This window comes from Trichosurus vulpecula, chromosome 9 (genome assembly GCF_011100635.1).
Source record: "Trichosurus vulpecula isolate mTriVul1 chromosome 9, mTriVul1.pri, whole genome shotgun sequence".
In the NCBI taxonomy this organism is placed as follows: Eukaryota; Metazoa; Chordata; class Mammalia; order Diprotodontia; family Phalangeridae; genus Trichosurus; species Trichosurus vulpecula.
The window spans coordinates 142,708,757-142,729,288 of NC_050581.1; positions in this window are offsets into that span (position 1 = coordinate 142,708,757).

Here is a 20,532-nt window from a genome sequence, read left to right on the forward strand (position 1 = left end):
GAAAATCAAGGATAGACTGCCTAGAGGTCGCATCTGAGTTGAGCCTGGGAGGATGGATGGGATTTCAACAGGTGGAGATTTCAGGAAACAGCATGGACAGCTGAAGTAAAAATGTGGAGGTTATCAAGGAAAACAGAGTGGGAGACGAGCCAAGGACCTTGGACAGAGTTCTGGGGGACACCTCCCATTAGCAGGCATGGCCTAGGTGACAATCCGGAAAGAGAAGAAGAGTTCTGCTCTCAAAGAAGAGTTCCTCTGTAGGGCAAGATGGAAAGGCCCAGGAGTCAATAGGGTACGCTTGGGGAAAGGGAGGTCCTTTGTGATCTGGGTGGACAGTGTTTGGGGTGACCATTAGGGACATGCTGTCCAAAGAGCTCTCCCTCCTGGGGCTTCCAGGGTTATCTTTGTGTGGGAGCCTGGAACAGGCCTAAACCAGTATGGCCACAATGGGAGTGGAAAGAAGATGCAAATGTTCAGCATAGGTGTAATACACACATGCACACGCACACACATGTACACGTGTATGCACATACACAGACTCATACACATAATACACTTTGATAATGTCACATTTACAATTACTTAATTGGATTAGATTTGCAAATTGTTCCTTCTACAGCCTGTTGAGTTTATCTTAGACAGCAGTGCTTTTTAGACAGGTAGACAATTGTACTTTTTAGAGCCTTATGGTCCCCATTATTAGACTTCCATGGCTTACTGTCTAACAGAATTTAAAACAGAGACACATCAATATTGTTTTCTTTTCTGTAAAAACATAGCTTTTTATAAAATGAGAACATAAATTAGTTAACTAAGCATGATTTTTGTGTTTAGTGGGGCAGCTAGGAGGCAGAGTGGATGGAGTGCTAAGCCTAGAGCTAGGAAGACTCACCTTCATGAGTTCAAATATGGCCTCAGACACTTACTAGGTGTGTTACCTTGTGTAAGTCACTTAACCCTGCTTGCCTCACTGTCCTCACCTATAAAATGAGTTGGAAAAGGGAATGGCAAATCACTTCAGTATGTTTGCCAAGAAAACCCCAAATGGAGTCATGAAGAGTCAGACATGACTGAAAAAAAATGACAACAACAAAAAAGCAATGAATTTTGTGAAGCAAAGATAAAATATATAGCAAGGTTTGCAGCTGCATCGTGGAAAGAAAAGCAATTGTTTATGATTCAGGATATAAGTCAGTAGGAAGGCTTTACCTTATCCCTAATTACAAGCCAAGGCAGAGAAAGGATCAGGTGCTCCATAAAAAAGGGAAGTTTCTATGGGCTGAGCTGGCTGCCCATTTACACTGAGATGAAAATATTCCAACGTGGAATTGTTTATGTCAATAAAGGGAAGACATAGGCTCCTTCTCCCTTCTACCACAGATATATAACGCCTAAATCCAATGAGATATTTATTTTGTAAGAATTAACCATTATCAATTACTAAGTTTAATGTACTACCAGACCTGAGTCTCAAACTTGCTGTGACTCTCAACCTGGTATCTGAGAACATCCTGAGTTTTACCAGCCTTAGGCTTTCAGTTCAGTTGTCCTGTCAACAGGCATTTAAGTATTCACTATGAGCCAAGCACACTGCTTAGCATTAGGGATGTAAAAAAGGCAAAAATATGATCTCTACCTTGAGGAGTTCATGTTGTAATGAGGGAAACAATATATAAATGTCAAGATATATATATGTGTGTGTATATATATATATATATACATATATATAACATCCTACCTGTAGATAAATACATACATGTATGTATATATGTAGAGAGAGAGATGAAGAAGAAGATGAAGAAGATGAAGATGATGAAGAAGAAGAAGATGAAGATGATGATAATTTCCAAGGGAAGGCACTAGCAGCTGGAGGACTAGAAAAGGACTCCTGAAGAAGGTGGAATTTGAGCTCAGACTTGACATTGAAAGTAGTCGGAGAAATGAAGAGGTGGGAGTGAGGAGAGAGCATCCTAGGGATGGGAAATAGTCACTGAAAAGGGAGGAGTGGGAGAGTCATGTATGAGGAACAATAAGAAGGCCAATGTAGGGAGATCCTACCATACATGGAAGGGAGGAAAGTGAAGACTGGAAAGTTAGGAAGGGGCCAGGTTGTGAGGAACATTAAATGGCAAGAAGAAGATTCTGTATTTGATCCCAGAGATAATAGGGAGCCACTGGAGTTAACTGAATAGGAAGGAAGCAGGGATATGTCTGTGCTTTAGGAAGTCCCTTTGACAGCTGAGTGAAGATAGATTGAAGTGGCGAAAGACCTGACATCAGCTGAATGGTTACGGCCATAGTTTAGATGAGAGGTGATGAGGTGGCAGTTATGTAAGTGGAGAGAAGGGAGTATATTTAAACAATTTTTAAAAAAATTTGAGGGTAGAAAGGGCAAAATTTGGCAATGGATTGGATATATGGCGTGTGTGAGAAGTCAAGACTGAAACTGAGGCTGCAAGCCTGAGTGACTGGGAGAATGGTAGTATCCTTAGCAATAATAGGGAAGTTAGGAAGAGGGGAAGATTTGGGGGGAAAGATAACAAGTTATGTATTAGATATGTTGAATTTAAGATGTCATTGGGACATCCAGTTCAAAAGGCTTGAAAGGCAGTTTTGGTATTGAAAGGTATTGATAGACTGGAACTCAGGAGAGAGACTGGGATTATATCTACGAATCATTAGTATAGAGGTTATACTCAAACTCATAGAATCTGAGATCACCAAGCAAGAGAGAATAGAGTGAAAAGAGAAGAAGGCTCAGGACATAACCTTGATAGACATCCATGGTTAGGCAATAGCAGGTGAAGAATAAGCAAAGGAGTCTCAGGAGTGGTTAGACAGGCAGAAGCAGGAGAGAGCAGTGCCACAGAGAGCTAGGGAAGGAAGGAAGGAGGGAAGAAAGGAAGGAATGAAGGAAGGAAAGAAGGAAGGAAGGAGGAAGGGAGAGAGGGGAGGAAAGAAGGAAAGAAGGGAGAAGGGAAAGAGGGAAAGAAGGAAGATAAGGAAGGAAAGAAGGAAGGAATGGAGAAGGGAGAAAAGGAGGAAGGGAGGGAAGGGAGGAAGGAAGGAAAGAAGGAAGGAGGGAAAGAAGGAAGATAAGAAGGAAGGAAAGAAGGAAGGAAGGAGGGAGAAAAAGAGGAAGGGAGGGAGGGGAGAAAGGAAGGAAAGAAGGGAGGAGGGAAGGAAGGAAGGAAGATAAGGAAGGAAAGAAGGAAAGAATGAAGGAAGGAGTAAAGGAGGAAGGGAGGGAGAGGAGGAAGGAAGGAAAGAAGGGAGGAGGGAAGGAAGGAAGGAAAGAAGATGAAGGAAGGAAGGAAAGAAGATGAAGGAAGAACGAACCAGGTGCTATGCTAAGTGCTTTAAAATATCATCTCATTTGATCCTCCCAACAACCCTTAAAGGTAGTCACTATTATTATCCTCATTTTAGAGCTAAAGAAACTGAGGCACAGAGAAATTAAATGATTTGCCCAGAGCCATACAGCTAGTGTCTGAGGCTAGATTTGAACTCAGGTCTTTCTGGCTGCAGTACCAGAGTTCTATCCCCTAAGTCACCCAGGAGGAAAAGGTGATTAGCAATATCAGATGCTGCAGAGATGATGAGGTTGAGACAGAACCATTAGATTTGGCAATTAAGAGGCCACTGGTATCTTTGAAGGAAGCAGTTTCAGTTGAATGATGAGGCTGGAAGCCACACTGCAGTAGTTTTAAAAGAGTACAAGGAGAAGCGTGTAGGTGACTTTCTCCAGGAGGTGTGACCCCTTAACAGAGGTTAGCTACATGAGGGAGGAGAGTTATAGGATAACAGCTAGCAGGGATGGTCAAGATCATGTGAGGCAACAGTGGTGGGATCTGTAGAAAGGGAGTGACTGCAGATAATTAAGAGAGCACAGGAATGCCAGTGAGGACAATCTGTTGGAGAAGACAGGAGGGGGTAGATTTAAGAATGCATATCACTTACTAGCTGTGTGACCTTGGGCAAGTCACTTAATCTCAATTGCCTTGCCTTCCCCACTCCAAAAAAAGGAAAAAAAAGAATGCACATACAACAAGGGTTCTTCTTTCTTTTTGTGACCTGGACCCCTTTGACAGCCTTTGAAGCCAATGGATCCCTTCTCAGAATGTTTTTTAAATGTGTAAATTGGTTTAAATGCATAAACTTAAAGCATATCACAGTCTTCATTTGTAATCCTATTTATTTTTACATAGGATTACATTGGAAACCAAATACTGTATTTTGAAATAGTTGTAAACTTTTTAAAGTTCATAGTTAAGATGCTTAATAGGTGGATTGGCCTTGGCAAGAGGAAGGGCTACTTCTTCATTCTGGAGGAATGAAGGAATGGAGGAATTTGAGGGTTTTCTACGGCTCTTTCTTTTTCCAATCTCTCTGCAGGTAAAGCTTGAGCTAGTTGTTTCTCCTTATCAGAGCTGAAGCAAGTCTAATAATCCCTAAAGCCAACCTTCCTTGACAGCCATCTGCTCTTTTAATGACTCGAACAGAAAACCTCACTGTGCCCCTTAAAACCTCATCATGCCCTTTCCCCCTTGTGGGCAGCCAAAGAAAGGGCCTCCAATCACATGATGCTTTAAAATCAGGGCTTCTCAGACAAGCTGATGCCATGTCCCTCGCTCCCCTCATTGCGGATTCTTCTCACTCTCTCTCCTTTCTGATAAATAAGTCATCTCCACTTTAGCACCTCTGTCTGCTTCTCGTGGCATTCCCCCCCCCACCCTTTCTGAATCCATTAGGGGACAAAATGCAATTTAAAGTGTGGGTGTACTATGGTGTCTTCACATAGACACAAATAAATGTATACATATACTCATGAAGAGGCATACACAGAACAGAGTGGCTTGGATAGCTACTGGGGGTGTACTAAATCTGGGAGTGTTTTACATTGCTATTAATTATAATGGAACGAATTTGGATCTGCTCTGTCAAACTCAAGGAAATTGAATAATCTCAATAAAAAAGAACAGATTAGAGTGTGTTTAGTGATCTATTACTTTGTTCAATTTTATGTTGTACATAATTAGCAAATAAAATTCTGTAGAGGATTTAATTACCAGTTACATGAGACAACCATTTTAATTTGGGGTGTATTTATTGAAAGGAAGGGGGTAAAGAAAATTTCCAAGATGTAAGAAGTTATTGCTCAACAAACTCTCATGCCCTGAGTAAATCACCATCATTATTTGGGATGGAGGAAGGAAGATCCTTCTTAGATGAAGGACAGGTAAATTGTGTGAAATTATCAAAAAGCAGCAGCAGGAGTGGAATGTTTCCTATTCCCCCATACAAACTCTTGGACATTGAACCAAAACTTCATATTAAGAATTTATATCCCAAAGAGTCAGAGATGATGAGACTTAGAAGGAGTTTTAAAGGTTATCAAATCCAATCCCCTCATCTTACTGCTGAGAAAACTGAAATTCAGCGACATTAAGTACTTACCCAGAATCTCTCAGTTCAGCCCACCCCATCCCATATGCCCTATTTAACAAAACTGATCGCTAAGGGCACAGAAAAGAGACATGATTTTCAAGATTCTATACAGTAAGTCAAGGCTGGGCCAAAGCTAGAATTGGAAACTCTGAGTCCAACAAATACTCTGACCTATCTGAGTCTTCCCATGTGACTCAAACTCCTGAATATCTGCTTCCCTAGGCTCTATTACCTGACTCTTCTCTCTGATTTGTAATAGTATTTCTACACAGCTCCCCTCTTTTGACATTTTCCTTCTACCATTCCCACTCCTACCAATTTGGGATTTATTCGGGTCCCAATGGACCCAATTTATTTGATGATTTACAATCTCAAGCTAGGTCTCAGCCAATGAGAAACTCTCCTGGTTGCTGCTGGGCCGTTGATGCTATATTGATCTACGTTTCTACTTAATTACTTGCTAAACTAGATCTTTTACTTCCCTCTACCTAAAGGGGGGGAGGGTAAAAAGAAATCCATAAAATATTACAGTTATGCCTAAATACCTAGAAGAAATGCAAACCAATACTTAATTCAACCCCCAAATTCACAATTGATACCCCTATTTCCTCACAATCTTCACCCTTGGTTAATTTTAAAACAAAAAAAAATGCCACTTATGAGGATTCTACCTTTTCCTCTCCCATGCCACTGCCTAGATTTGTACCTAAGGGCTTTGAGGGCTTGGGACTTTGTCCTGGTTTTGAGAGCATATTTTCAAAGGCAATAGAAGTGATCAGTCTCTCTTGCTCATTCCCTAACATTTAGCAGTAAATGCTCTCTAGATGGATGGTGATACAGTGTGACTATCATACCATTAAAAAGTGAAAGCAGAGCCCAACACATAGCTTACATGACTTGTCAATATGAGGAACATTTATTATTGCAAAGTATTGAGTTAAATATTGTCGAGAGAAAGGTATAACCATCTAATAGAGAAGTTATAAAGTCTCAATTTATCATTTCAGTCATGAGCTATTATGTATGTGTAAAATAGATGAATTTAAAAGCATATTCAGTGTTTATGGGAAGGGGGAAAATTCTGCAAACCAAACTATCCTTAATACTTTTCATAGGTATCAAGTAATGGGCAAGAAATGTCTCTGAGACAGCAGTAGCTCCTTTAGTATATCACAGCTTCTTTAGCTGTAATGGTCGTAATGGTAATTAGGCAGAATGTGTGAAGGGCTTCTTTTCCTTTGAAATTCATGTGGGTTGTGGGCCACTTTTTCTTTTTTCTCTCTTTTCTGCCACTTTTTCTTAATGAACAACTCTATACTTTGATAAATGAGTAAGGACTCTTCCTAAGACACCTTATGGCTTTCCAAGCAATTTCCTAAGTGGATTAAGTCCATTTGAACTTGTGAAAATATTGTTTATGTTTAGTTTTAGCCACTATTAGCAATCAGTAAACTATATGTATGAAGCCTTCATTTGGCTCTAAAAGGCACATCATCTAAATGCGCAAAGATAGAAGATTCATTTGTTGATGTCTGTGCTCAGCTGTGGGAATCCTGGGTACTATGGATTTTGCTTGCGTAAGAGATGGTTTTTAGAGAGGGTCGATGAGCTAGCCATTCGCTTAACAAGTTGTTTCAGTCTTATTGTGTCCTAGGGTTGACTGGAAGTTACATTTCAATACACCCTCCCCCAAATAATCTGTGACCTTATCAGTGGAGAGAGGCATCTTCTCCAATGATGCAGATTGCAACCTATTCATGCCTACCCAGATTGTAAGACTCTTGTCTGCATCCTCTTATATATTCATCACAGGAGGTCTTCCCATCGTGCTCAGGGTCTTCCTTGAGTTCATTGGTGCTGAAAATTAAAACTGGAGGAATAGGTTCTTATAGGCCATCTACCCCTAACCTGGCAAGCTATCCTCTGTCCTTAGATAAACAGCTATTGTAGAAAATTTTCTAGGATAGTTATAAACAAGGAAATCACTTTGGTATTTGACTAGGGAGAGTTCTGGGAATAAGCAGTGTCCATAGTTTCTGTAAAAGTTTTAGAGACAGGCTGTTATTTCATGGGGCATTTTCAGAACACTTTTGTGTCTAGTAGAATGGATGCCCCTTGAGGACAGGAACTATTTTCTATTCTCATTTCTTCTACACTTCCCTTCAATTCATTTTATTTTCTTTTCTCTGTTCCTTTTCTTTTTTTTTCTTTTCTTTTCATATTTGTATCACCAGCACCTAGCACAGTGCCCAGCATATAGTAAGTGATTAATAAGTGCTCAGCAAATTAAACATCCTAAAAAGGTTTGTTGAAAAATATGTAGACAGTCTTTCTAAATTTATGATTAGTCTTTTGAGCAGCTTAGCCTCGATATACTTTCAATATCTTCAGGAGCCTTTTGCACAGGTGGCTATTACATTAATGGGGGGGCGGGTTTAGTGGACAGTTTCTCATAATTAGCTAAAGGATAATACATTTCAGTAACTTCAGAAGGAGGAGAAAAATAAAGAGGAAAAGAATGAGGAGTACATCCACCAAAGAGAAATTCATTAGTTATGTCACTGTTCAAGATGTCAACTTTTTAATAAAAACTCAAGATGCATATTTTCAAATATTCTCTAACAGTTCTAATGAGACATTCCAAGTTATTCTGGGTACTTTTTTCATTTATTCATTTTAGCGAAGAATAGTATCAAACAAGACCATTTTCTCTCATACCTGCTCTTCTTTCAGGTCCACTTCCTCTCAGGTCTTAGCTTCTAAGACTAGTGCAAACTATTTAAAATGCAAGATTGTGCTACTGATAGATGGACTAATATTGCTAGCCTGAGTCCTGATGCAGAGATGCACAGGGTACTGCTCAGGTCCCTTTGGTGGGAAGGACTTTTTACTGAAGCTTGCCCAATGTGGGTGACAATAATTATCCTAATGTAACAGGAGTGATAGACCAGGGCATGTGTACTAGCCTCTTGTTGAGGGACACATACTTTACTTTGGGATGAGAAAGCAATCTCTTATTGATTTCTGTGACTGGGGACTAATGATTGAGGAAGGGAGCATGGTTCTCTCTGGGGAGTGAGGAGAGATGTTTTGAGGTCTCTTTTGTGAGGCAGCCAGCCTCTTTGTTGTGATATAGTCAACACCAGCACTGCCTTGGACTTCTAGTAAGGGGATGTGGTGAATATTCCTCTTCAGGTTAGCTGGGAAATAAATAAGTAGATAGATAAATTAGAAAATAAATGAATAGAAATATAGCTAGATCTTTCTTTACTCCTCCTCCCCACACTGGATTCCAGTTTTCTCCTCTTAATTTGGTCCACATATTTTCAATGATCAAACAAGCTCTGACTGATGGCTATCTAGCTCTTATAATAACAATTTCAAATAGCATAGAGAACAAAATTGAGCAACTAAGAAGGAACTTTCCCAAATGCTGTATGCATGGGGCCACAGTCCACAGGAGATGGAACTGTCTTTTTTCCCTACCTCTTCCCTCACCCTCTCACTGCTCAGAGGAGAGGAATGGGAAGTAGTTGTGACTGGTATGCAAAGTCTGACTTCACCATCTTGGAACAAAGGAGAGATAGAAAGGTATGGGAGACCAGGTGTGCACAGCTCACTTGCAAGCTAGTCTAGTCTTCATCCCACTGAATTTCATGCCCATTAGCTTGGAGATGGCCAACAGTTATTATTATTCAGACAGTGGAATGGAGTCCCAGCTGGGGCTCTGTCTAAACTCCCATTCTCTTCATCATGGCCACTATTGTCTTATCTTGGACATCCATTCCAGGCAAAACAAAGCCACAGGAGTTTCCGAAACCTGGGTAATGTTTGCCTGACATCTCAGCCTACCAAGTCTCCAAAACAATGACTCTGAGGGAGGGGTGGTCCTGGAGAATAACTTTGGAAAATGCTGTCATTACCGTAGAGTGGGGGGTTCATGCAGGCAGAGCCTGCTGAGTAAAGTTTCCCACAAAAGTTACAAAGGGAATAATATATTATAAAGCATAATATAAACTTAACATGAAAGCAGAAAGGGTAACACTTATAATTAATAAAAATGTTTTTTTCTACTTGAGAAAGGAAGCCTCCAAGACTTGGGATTATGCTAAAGGTTTCAGTATTCTATAAGTAATAAATGGACCCACTCACATAGGCTTTTTTCCCTGTCACTCAGTCTTAATTCTATGTGCAGAAATTCATATATTATTGGCACCTTGAATAATGAGATGGACTGAAGCAGTTTCACCTAGCACTGGCCAAGAAAAATATCACTTTTAACACCCCACTCAGTCCAATGAATAGTCCATTTCCTAGGCTGTGGTTCCTCCGGTCCCTGGTAACTAGCCCTGGATATTATAGGGCTGTGTAGATGCTTTATTATTGATGCTGTTGCCTCAGCTTGGAATAATTATGCCAACACTTGCCAATAAGAGAATGAGAGAAGTGTCCAGTAATGGGAATGGCCAGTAAAGGGAAGGGAGAAGGAATCCATGTTTATATGTATTATTAACGCCAAGAGAACTTGAGCAGGAGAAGATTAACAACTAAGGGGATCAGGAAAAGCTTCCTGATGGTGATGGCATCATAGGTGATGACACCTGGTTTCAGCCTTAAAAAACCCCAAAGGATTTTAAGAGCTAGAAGTGAGGAGGGAACACATTCCAGTCATGTGGGACAGCCTGTGTAAAGAGGTGGAGAAATGAGATGGGATACAGAGTTCAAGGAAGAGTAGTTCTATAAAAGTGAGCCAATTTGGCTGGAACTCAGAGGGCACAAAGGGGATTCAAGCAAAATAAGTCTAGAAAGGTAGGCTAGAGCCAGACAGGGAAGAATTCGAAATGCGACTGAAGAGTTTCTATTTTATCCTAGAGGCCATAAAGAGCCAAGGGTAATTCTTGATCAGGGGAGGAACATAGTTAGCCCTCTGCTTGAAGGAGATTATTTTACTAGCTTGTGGAAGGTGGTTTGGAGAAGGGAGTAGCCGGAAGCAGGGAGATTAGTTAGGAGGCTATGTTGTGCATAGGGTGATGTTTGTGTGAATGGAAAGAAAGGGCAGATGCAACAGATGTTGTGGAGATAGAATTGTTAAGACTTGGCAACTGATTGGCTGTGGTAAAGAGAGTGAAGCATCAAGAATAACTCTAAGGTTGCACCCCTCGGTGACTTGAAGGATGGTGGCACCCTTCACAGAAATAGAAACTCCAGAGGAGACCCAGGTTTAATGGTGAAGACAATACCTTCCACTTTGGACAGGTTGAGTTTTAAATGTTTTTGGGAACTACATGTGGAGGTGTCCAACTAGAGAGGCAGGAGTGGAGGTCAGGAAGGCAATAATAGCTGGATATATAGAATTGGGAGAGGGAGGAACGGGGCAGCTAGGTGGTGCAGTGGATAGAGCCCTGGGCCTGGATTCAGGATGACTTATCTTCCTGGGTTTGAATCTGGCCTCAGACATTTACTAGCTGTGTGACTTTGGGCAAGTCACTTAACCCAGTTTGCCTCAGTTTCTTCATCAGTAAAATGAGCTGGAGAAGGAAATAGCAAACCACTGTAGTAATTTTGCCAAGAAAACTCAAATGGGGTCATGAAGAGGCAGACACGACAACTGAACAACAACATATAGAATTGGGAATCACCTACATGGATATGAGGCATCTAAGTAGCACAGTGGATAGAGAGCTTAATCCAGAGGCAGGAGCCCTCCAACACTTACTGGCTGTTGAACCCTGGGCAAGCCATTTAATCTCTGTCTTCCTCTATTTCCTCTTCTCTAGAATATGAATAATAATAGTACGTATTGTTGTCATGAGGATAACACTGAGATAATATTTCTAAAGCAAGTTGCCAACCTTAAAGCGCTATATAAATGTTAGCTCTTATTGTTAACTATCCAATAAGTGGGTCTGTGAAATGTCAGCTGAGATTGCTGTGAGAGGGTGTAGAAAGAGGAGAGAAGAAGGCCCAGGTAAGGTTTAGGAGAGAAACCCCTGGTTATGCGTAGGGGCATGGATTGGAAGGAGAAACTCAAATGGTGAGCCAATAAAGGTGTCTGAGAAGGAGCAGGTAGGAAGAGACGTAGTTGGAGACTCAGGAGAGGATCATCCTGGAAGTCAAGGGAGCTAAGAGTATCCAGGGTGAGAAGAGGGGAAGAAATGGTCATCAACATCCAAGTCTGGACAGAAGTCACAAAGGATGAAGACTGAGAAAACGTCATCAGATTTAGCATTGAAGAGAGCATCCATTAACAGAGCAATTTCAGTTAAATGGGGGGATTGGAAACCAGATGGAAAGGGATTGGGAAACTGAAGCTGAGGAAGTGAAGGGCATTTAGATGACTTCTAGTATTTTGGCTGTGAGAGGGAGGAGAGATGGAGGTCAATACTTGAAGAGGTATTGGAATTAAATGAAGGATTGGGGTTTTTTTTTTGTATTTTTTGAGGATGGAGAAACCTAGCCATGTCCATAGGCAGCAGAGAAAGAGTCAGTGGCTAAGATGAAATTGGAGATGAATAAGAGTGTGGGGATGTCAGAAGGGGCAAACTCCTAGAGAAGATGGGAGGGGACCTGAGTAAAGGGCATAAGTAGAGGGGTTAGTCTTGGAAAGGAATAGAACCAAACATTTTTTACAGACTGGAGAGAATGGGGAATAATTTAGAAGGACTTTGCCATATGTTCTAAGGCAGAATAGAGAGTTGCCCAAAGGATTGCCATGTTTTTTTCAATTAAGTAGGACGGCATGGTCTTCTACCCAGAGGAAGAGGGAAGGGTACTATGGGAGAATTGCTGAGAGGAGAGAAGTTTAAGAACAGTCAATGTGGGAAATGTGAAAGAGAATGTATCAGGGGAAAAAAACAAAAGGATTGCCAGACAGTTGTGAGGTTCTAGTTGAGATACCTTTGCAACAGCTGTGCTCTGTGCCTGGAATGTACTCCTTCCTCACCTCCACCTCTTTAAGAGTCTCTTGTTTCATTCAGGCCCAGCTCTATCACCATATTCTACCACCCACCCCAAGCTAATACTGTCCTCTCTCTCAAAACTATTACATTTATGATTAATATCATATTATTCATGTATATGGAGATATATATTTATATATAAAATATGTATAATGTAAGCCCATTGGTGACAGGAACTATTTAATTTTTCTCTTTGCCTCTCCAGTATCTAGTTTAGTCAGCCAGTCATACTGTCAGTCATTCAACGAACATGCATTTATTAAACACCTACTATATGCCAGACACTGTGCTAAGTGCTGGAAATACAAAGATAGGCAAAAGCAATCTCTGGCCAAACAGGGCTCACATCCTCATGGAGAAGACAATATGTAAATAACTCAGCACATGCAATATATGGATGGTTCAAATGAAGGTAACCTGAGGAAAGAAGGAACTGGAAGGATGGGGAAGAGAGCATTTCATCTGAGTCTTCAAGGAAACTGAGAAGTGGAGCAAAGAAGAACATTCTAGGTGTGGGGAATAGTGCAAAGGGAAAGATGGGGGAAATGGAGTATCACATTCAAGGAACAGCAAATAGACCAATGGGGCTTAATAAATACACGTTGATCAAGTGATTGCCTTGTACATAATAGGTGTTTAATAAATGCTTGTTGAATCAAAATTTATTTTCACTGTGTTGCTGCTGTGGGAAGCCAAGGTATGGATACCTGCAGTCATTTCTAGGTGGGGCTTTAAGTTTTGCTTCTTGGAGTTTTCCGGCCTTTCCCTAAGAACGAGTCTTATTCTTGAACAGCTGAAGACCCTCCCTCTGAACTCCCAGGGCTGTGGTCCACAGGGAGAGTTCCAGGACCCCTCAAATCCTGGGCCCCGGTCCTACAACCAGGGTGGGTCCAACGCAGGGTCAAGGGTCACTTCCCTAGGGAAAAAATTGATCTGTTTTCTCCACAAGCGACTCCAGAACCCATACACAAAGGCACCCAATCAATATTTGTTCAGTGAGTTGTATAGTAAAATGGACCCAGTATGGGGAGGCAGGAATCCTGGATTTAAGGCCCAGCTTTGACACCGATGAGCTGTGTGACCATGAGGTAGTCATTTTACTTCCATGAGACTTAGTTTTCTCATCTATCAAATGGGGATTATATGATTCTAAACTGGAAGGGACCCTAACATCCAGTCTAACCGTTTCGGATGAGGAAACTCAGGTCTGAAGGGAGCAAATGATGTGCCCAAGGTCACATAGATGCTAAGTAGAAGAAGTAGGATTGGTATCCAGGTCCACTAACACAAAACCTAAGACACTCTAGTAGCAATGACAGCATTACCAACTCACTGGGTGGTTGGTGAAAGTCCTCTGTAAATTATAATGTGATTACAGTGATTTGTAAACTTCAAAATGTGTTTCATTATCCTAATAATAACAGGCATCATTATTAGCAATTTCAGTCTTATTTTAAAAGGTGGGAATGAGATAATAGCAAAAATAATAATATCATTATTATCAAGGACCATCTGAAGAGACCGTTGGTCTAATTGACTCAACTTTTTGGAGGGGGGGGACAGAGGGATGAGCCAAAACAAGTGATGGAATATAAGCTTCTTTCCAGTACGGATTATTTCATTCTTTGTATTTGTGCCCTCTTCACCTAGCACAGTGCCTGGCACAGAGTAGGAACTTAATAATTCTCTGTTGATTGAATAATTGATGGTGACAAGACTGATGACAATTAATTTCAAAGACCGTACCTTTCAAATGTTCTTACTTCCTCCCCATCCTCCCAGGACAAAGTCATTCTCCTTTCCTCCTCAGCTGGAAGTTCCACCATGAGGGGGCAACCAAGAGATCAGGACCACTATGGCCTGGGGCCCCTCAGCTAATTGACCCCCTTGTCCCTCCTCCCCATCCCCCAAAGAGGCACATTCTGTAAACCTCTCTGACCTTGGTGGGCTGTTTCTTCCTTCATTGTATAAGGAGATTATGACTCACAGCTAAGCTGTGCTCTCACTCCTGAGGTCAGTGGGAGGGAGGAAAGGAGGCAGAGACACCCTCCCCTGGGTGCCTTTAGCAGCCAGCCTTTCCCGTTGGTACAGTCCTCATGTTCTGTTCCCCTCAAGACAGAGGTAGCTCCCCTTCTTTGGGGACCCCTCGGATATTTGAAATCATTTCAAGTCAGGAAGGGGAATAGTGTGTCAGTGGGTCTGGGTGACAGGTAGGTGGAAGGGAGCTTGAGGGAGGAGATTATTTCTTGGCTGGAGAAGCAGTATGATGTAATCATAACTGACATTTACATAGTAAAGTTTTTACATGCATTATATAACTTTAGCCTCAAAACAATCCAATGATGCATATTCTAAAGGCACTTTAGATTATCTCCTTTTTTTCAGATGTACAGTCTCAGAGTGATTAAAAGCCTAGACCATGGTCACACAGCTAGGATGAATCAGATGCAGGATTCGAACCTGGACCCTGAACAATATCTACTGCATTATGATATCTTTAGTATAATGGAATGAACATTGAAATTGGAGTTAGAGGGTGTAGGATAGAAGTCAGACTTTCCTACTTATTACCTTGAGCAAGTCAATTCATCTTTGTTCACCAGGATGGATCCATTGACTGTCTCCTTATCTTTGTACTGGCTGTCTCCTCCATGCCTGGAACTTCTCCTTCCTCACCTATGCCTCTTAATTTCCCTCATTTCCTCCAAGATTCAGTTCATACTTTACCTTGTGCAAGGAGACCCTTCCAGGTCCTGTCAGATGCCAGGAAGATACCTTCCTACTCTGTATGTATCTAGTTATTTACATGTTGTCTTCCTCATTAGAATGTGAGCTCCTTGAGGGAAGGGAGTGTTTTCCACTGTACCACCTAGCTGCCCTTAAGGTGGAGGTTAGACAAGACAATCTCCAAGTTTCATTCCAGTTCTAAATCTTTGATCTTGTGATTTACAACCTTCTGAGCTACCAGGCTGATATTCACAGAGTCTGAGTCCTGGAAGAGCCTGGGGGATCTCCCTTGGACCGTTCCTCTGCTGTTGAGAATAATCATTTGATTACTTTTATTGCAAAGAGACAAGTGAAGTTTCCCATTGTCAATAATATAACACAAGTGCCAGGTGTGTTTTCTTCATGATTATATACATAACAAAAGCAGAAATGTGAGTCAGGAGACCAAAGAACAATGACCTCACCTCCTTTGCTTAGCTCATGCTCTTCTTTGATTCACCTTTGTCAGCCCGTTCACCTTTTGTGTCTCTGTTGCCTCACCCTTCATACTGCTTTGGTGGGTTTCTTTGACCCAGTTCCCTGAAATAAGTTTCAGAGGACAGAGGGATCCTGTAGGGTACACTGGAATTGCAAAGAATTTTTAAGTCCTAAGTCATATAGTTATCTAGGACAAAGGATTTTGACTCAGAGTTCAAAGCAGACACCTAAGGCTAAACTGGGAAAATTCCACTGGGCTCTTATTTATCAGTGTGGTTGTTCTGAACCTCATCTATGACTAAATTGGTCTACCCTTATCAGGCAGAGGCTTTCTAGTCATTTCGCTTTAGCATATGAAAGTCAAGATAGCCAGGAGGAAGCCTTAAGGAGAAGCCCAGAACCTGGTTGACTAGAGAAGGTCATAGACCCCAAGGCAAGAGGCAGTGTGGTATGGTAGATAGAGTTTAGGTTTGGAATCAGAAAGACATAGGCTGGAATCCTTCCTCTGATAAGGACTGTGTGACTCTGGGTAACTCACTTAACTTTTCTGAGTTTCAGTTTCCTCCTGTAAAATGAGGGAGTCAGACTTGATGATCTTCACGGTTCCTTCCAGCCCTAAACTTATGATCCTATGATTCCATTAGACCAGCATAGATGCCTAGAAGAATGAATGGATACTCAGTGGAAGGCAGAGATAAAATGCCCAGCAGCGAGCATCATGATGATATAGCCAAAAGGCATCATGAAATATTGAAGATATGAGTTGCCATGGCCACAGGCATCCCTTTTTGTGTCTTCCATGAATGTGCCTTGGTCATACATAGTCCCTCCATGTATATTTCCTGGTCACATGCATTCTCTGTATGTGCATCTTCCCCTATTGTTGATATGGCAACCTGGGTAAGTGTGTGGTAATCGTCATATGGGAAACTTCTTCTTTTTATTTGCTATGTTGTTTGATTAAATGTTTTTGGTTTTGAGTTAAGGTGTCCTTTGGTTCATAAAAGTAAACCTATCAATAGAGGCTCATGAAATAGAGTTTTAGGTGGCTACTAACCCCCGGAGTCCCTCAAACTTGGGATAGCTATTCTGGAGTCCATGTGCAAGAGGGTGTACAACAGAGACTACATATTACTATCAATATCCAACACCCCCGTCTATTTAGTTAGTGTTTACCCCTCCCCCTTGGAGCAGCCATATCTCACTGCTACTTTCCCTTTTGGTACCCAAGTGGTATTTCTTCCTGTCTGAGTTTAGTAAGAGATGGGAATAGGAATAATCACTTCATTTTAACTGATACCAACTTATGGAAATTATTTCATTATTGAAAAATTGTAGCTGCAGGGCATTTCAAACATTTTGCATTTTCCTTATTAGAGAGCTAATGGGTTTCCACCATCAATGAAGCCAATAATTTTCTAAGTAAGAAAGAATATGGAAATCTACCATGAAAGAAATACATGCTTCTGCCCTTAAAACTTAGGCTTTTCCCAGATGAGTGATGATAAACTAGGTTATGACAGCATCAATAGGATTTGCAGTGGTTATGTCCATGTGGTTATGCCCATGCCAACAAGAGCAGGCTATAGATCATTGAGAGAGACAGAGAGATAGAGATGAGAGAGACAGAGAGAGAGAGAGAGAGAGAGAGAGACAGAGAGAGAGAGAGAGAGAGAGAGAGAGAGAGAGAGATGAGGGCTGGCTCCTCAATTCTACTTCCATCCCTAAAGCTTCATAGGAAATAACGTCTTTTAAAAGAAAGAAAGAAAGGAAGGGAGGGAGGAAGGAAGATGTAGATATAGATAGATATTTTAATTTTTTTTTTTTTTACAGAATCACAGAATCTCAGAGCTGGAAGGAATCTCACTGGCTGTCAAATCCAACCTGTGCCATCACCACTATCCTCAACCTTTTCTTCTCCAGCTGAAACATGCCCATTTCCTTCAACTGACCTTCGTATCCCATGGATTCAAGGTCCATCATCTTCTAGGTCCATCAATCTCCTTCCTAAAATATGACATCCAGACCTAAACACAATACTCCAGGTGTAATCTCATCAGGGCAGAACATAGGAAATCACTTCACTACTCCTGAACGCCATGTTCCTCCTAATGGAGATTGAATTTTCTTCCTTGCCTGCCATTTCCATATGGAGCATAGCATTCCCTGCACATGGCAGCTGCTCAGGAGATATTGCTATGGCTCACATTCATTGCTTCATTTGATCTTCACCTGTCAGGTGGGTAAGGCAGGGATTAGGATCCTCTTTTTCAGAAAAGAAGACTGAGGTCCAGAAAGTGACTTGCTTCCAGTTCTACAGAGCTGGTGTATGACCTGGGACTAGAATCCAGGTTCCTGAAATCTAGCAGAGGTTCTATTTCAATGAGTCCTTGTTACCTAGTATAGGAGAACCCAAGGCCTGGGCAAGGAGTGAGAAGATACAAAGAGTGGCCTGAGCCATTTCACTGACCTAGAGCTGTTGCCCTGACCTCACAGGGCCCAATCTCTTCTCGATTATCTGGAATCTTGACCAAAAGTTGTGATTAATCAATCAATCTTCATTAAGCATCTACTATGAGTCAGGCAACTGTGCCAAGCACTGGGGATACAAAAAAAGGCAAAAGATAGTCCCTGCCCTCAAGGAGCTTCCAATCTAGTGGGGCCATGAGCTATGGATCCTTAGGCCCCAGAAAGGGAAAGGAAGCCATTTTGTGGCATCATTCTCCTGGCTCTTGTGCCAGTTCATTCCACTGGAGCCCAATGTGCAATTGCAACCAGCTTTCCTCATACTTTCATGTAGGAATTGTGAGGCGGTTATTTAGATGTGTCTCATGCTGGGATTTTTTGTCCTCCATTTTGGCTGGTCCTACATCCTCTTTGCTCTCCATGACCATGCAGTGTGTTAACTGGCATTTCTTACACCGAACTCTGTTGATAACTGTATTTTAATATGATTAGAGGCAGTTAGGAGGCATAGTGGATAGAATGATGGTCCTGGAGTCAGGAAGACCTAAGTTCATATCCCACTTCAGACACCTAATAGCTATGTGTCCTCAGGCAAGTCACTTAACCTTGGTTTGCCTCAGTTTCTTCATCTGTAAAAGAGGGATAATTATGGCACCTACCTCTCAGGGTTGTGAGGAACAAACAAGATAATATTTATAAAGTGCTTAGAACAGTGCCTGGCACACAGTAGGGGCTATCTAAATGCTATTATTATTAATAATAGCCAACATTATTCTTATTAATAATAGCTAACATTAGTGTTAATAATAATTAACAATATTCTTAATAATAGCTAAAATTTATAATAGCTAACATTATTAATGATAGTAAGCATTATTCTTATTAACAAAAGTGAAGATTTATACTTTAATTTAATTTTTATTTAATTTAATACTTTTTAATTTTTTATATTTAATACTAACATTGATTAGTAGTAATAATAGCTAACATTAGTGTTAATAAAAGCTAATATCATTCTTATTAATGTAGTTGACATTTATAATAGCTAACATTATTAATAATAGTTAACATTATTCTTATTAACAGGTAAGATTTATAATAGTTAATACCAACATTAATTAGTAGTAATAATAGCTAACATTAGTGTTAACAATAGCTAATATCATTCTTATTAACATAGCTAACATTTTTAATAATAGTTAACATAATTCTTATCAACAATAGCTAAGATTTAGAATCATTAACCCTAACATTATTAATTAGTATTAATAGTAGCTAAAATTAGTAATTAGTAAAGTAGATAAAATTAGTAATAGCTAATATCATTCTTATTAACAATAGCTAACATTTATAATAGTTAATACTAGCTAACATTATTATTAATATTAGTGTTAATGTTATCTCATTTGATATAACAAATATTATCTAATTTTAAAATATTATTCTAAGAAAAGGGTACATAGGCTTCTCCAGGCTGTCAAAGGGGTCTGTGACATAACAAAGGTTAAGAATCCTGGTGTAAAGTCTCTCTTAACTTTCCTTGAACGAGGAAGATCATTTTTCCTTATTTATAAGTCAGGTCATGTAATGCCCCTGCTCAAAATCCTTCAATGGCTTCCTATTACCCAGGAAATTAAGTGCTATAGATCATAGGACACAGATTTAGAGTAGAAAGGAACCTCAGTTTCATAATTTTACAGATGAGGAAACAGGTCCAGAGACCTGGTACCACTCTACCTTCACAGTCTCTTCTCGTACTTATCTTCACCTACTTTGTGCTCTAGTCAAACTGGTATATACCCACCATGCTGCCATACCTACCCCATGCTTTTCCACTTTCATATCTTTGCTCATATTGTTCCTTATGCCAGGAAAGTCTTCTTCTTGTTGAATTTCTACCCATTTTCTGAGCTTCCACTTAAATATTACTTCCTTCAGGAAGTCCAGGATCCCCTCCCCAGTCCTCTATTAGGCAGTAATGACCTCTCCCACTTGGACCTCATATGGCACCTGTGTTGCACCTCTTTTATGCTGTCCTCATGCATTCTTTTATACTATAGAGAAGGGGAATGATAGAGTGGTTAGAGGATCGTCCCCCATGTCAAGAAGGCCTGGGTTCAAGTACCACCTCCAATATATACTGGCTGTGCGGCTCTGGGCAAGTCATTGCCACTCAGTGCCCCCAAGCACCTCTCAAAGGTTTGTAAACTCCAGAGATGGTGTTGACCTGTGTTGATACAGGAGACTTCGTGACCAGCTGCTCCTTATATGGATGAAATCCCAGATCTCATGCAAATTTAAAAAAAAATCTATTTGTGTTTGTCATATTTCCAAATGAGCCTATAGGTTTCATGAAGGTAGGAACTATAAATTATTTATCCTTGCATTCCTCCCAGTTTGTGGAATTGTTCAATTGAACTACAGGCATGTGTGTGTTTTTGTGGGGTGGATGGGT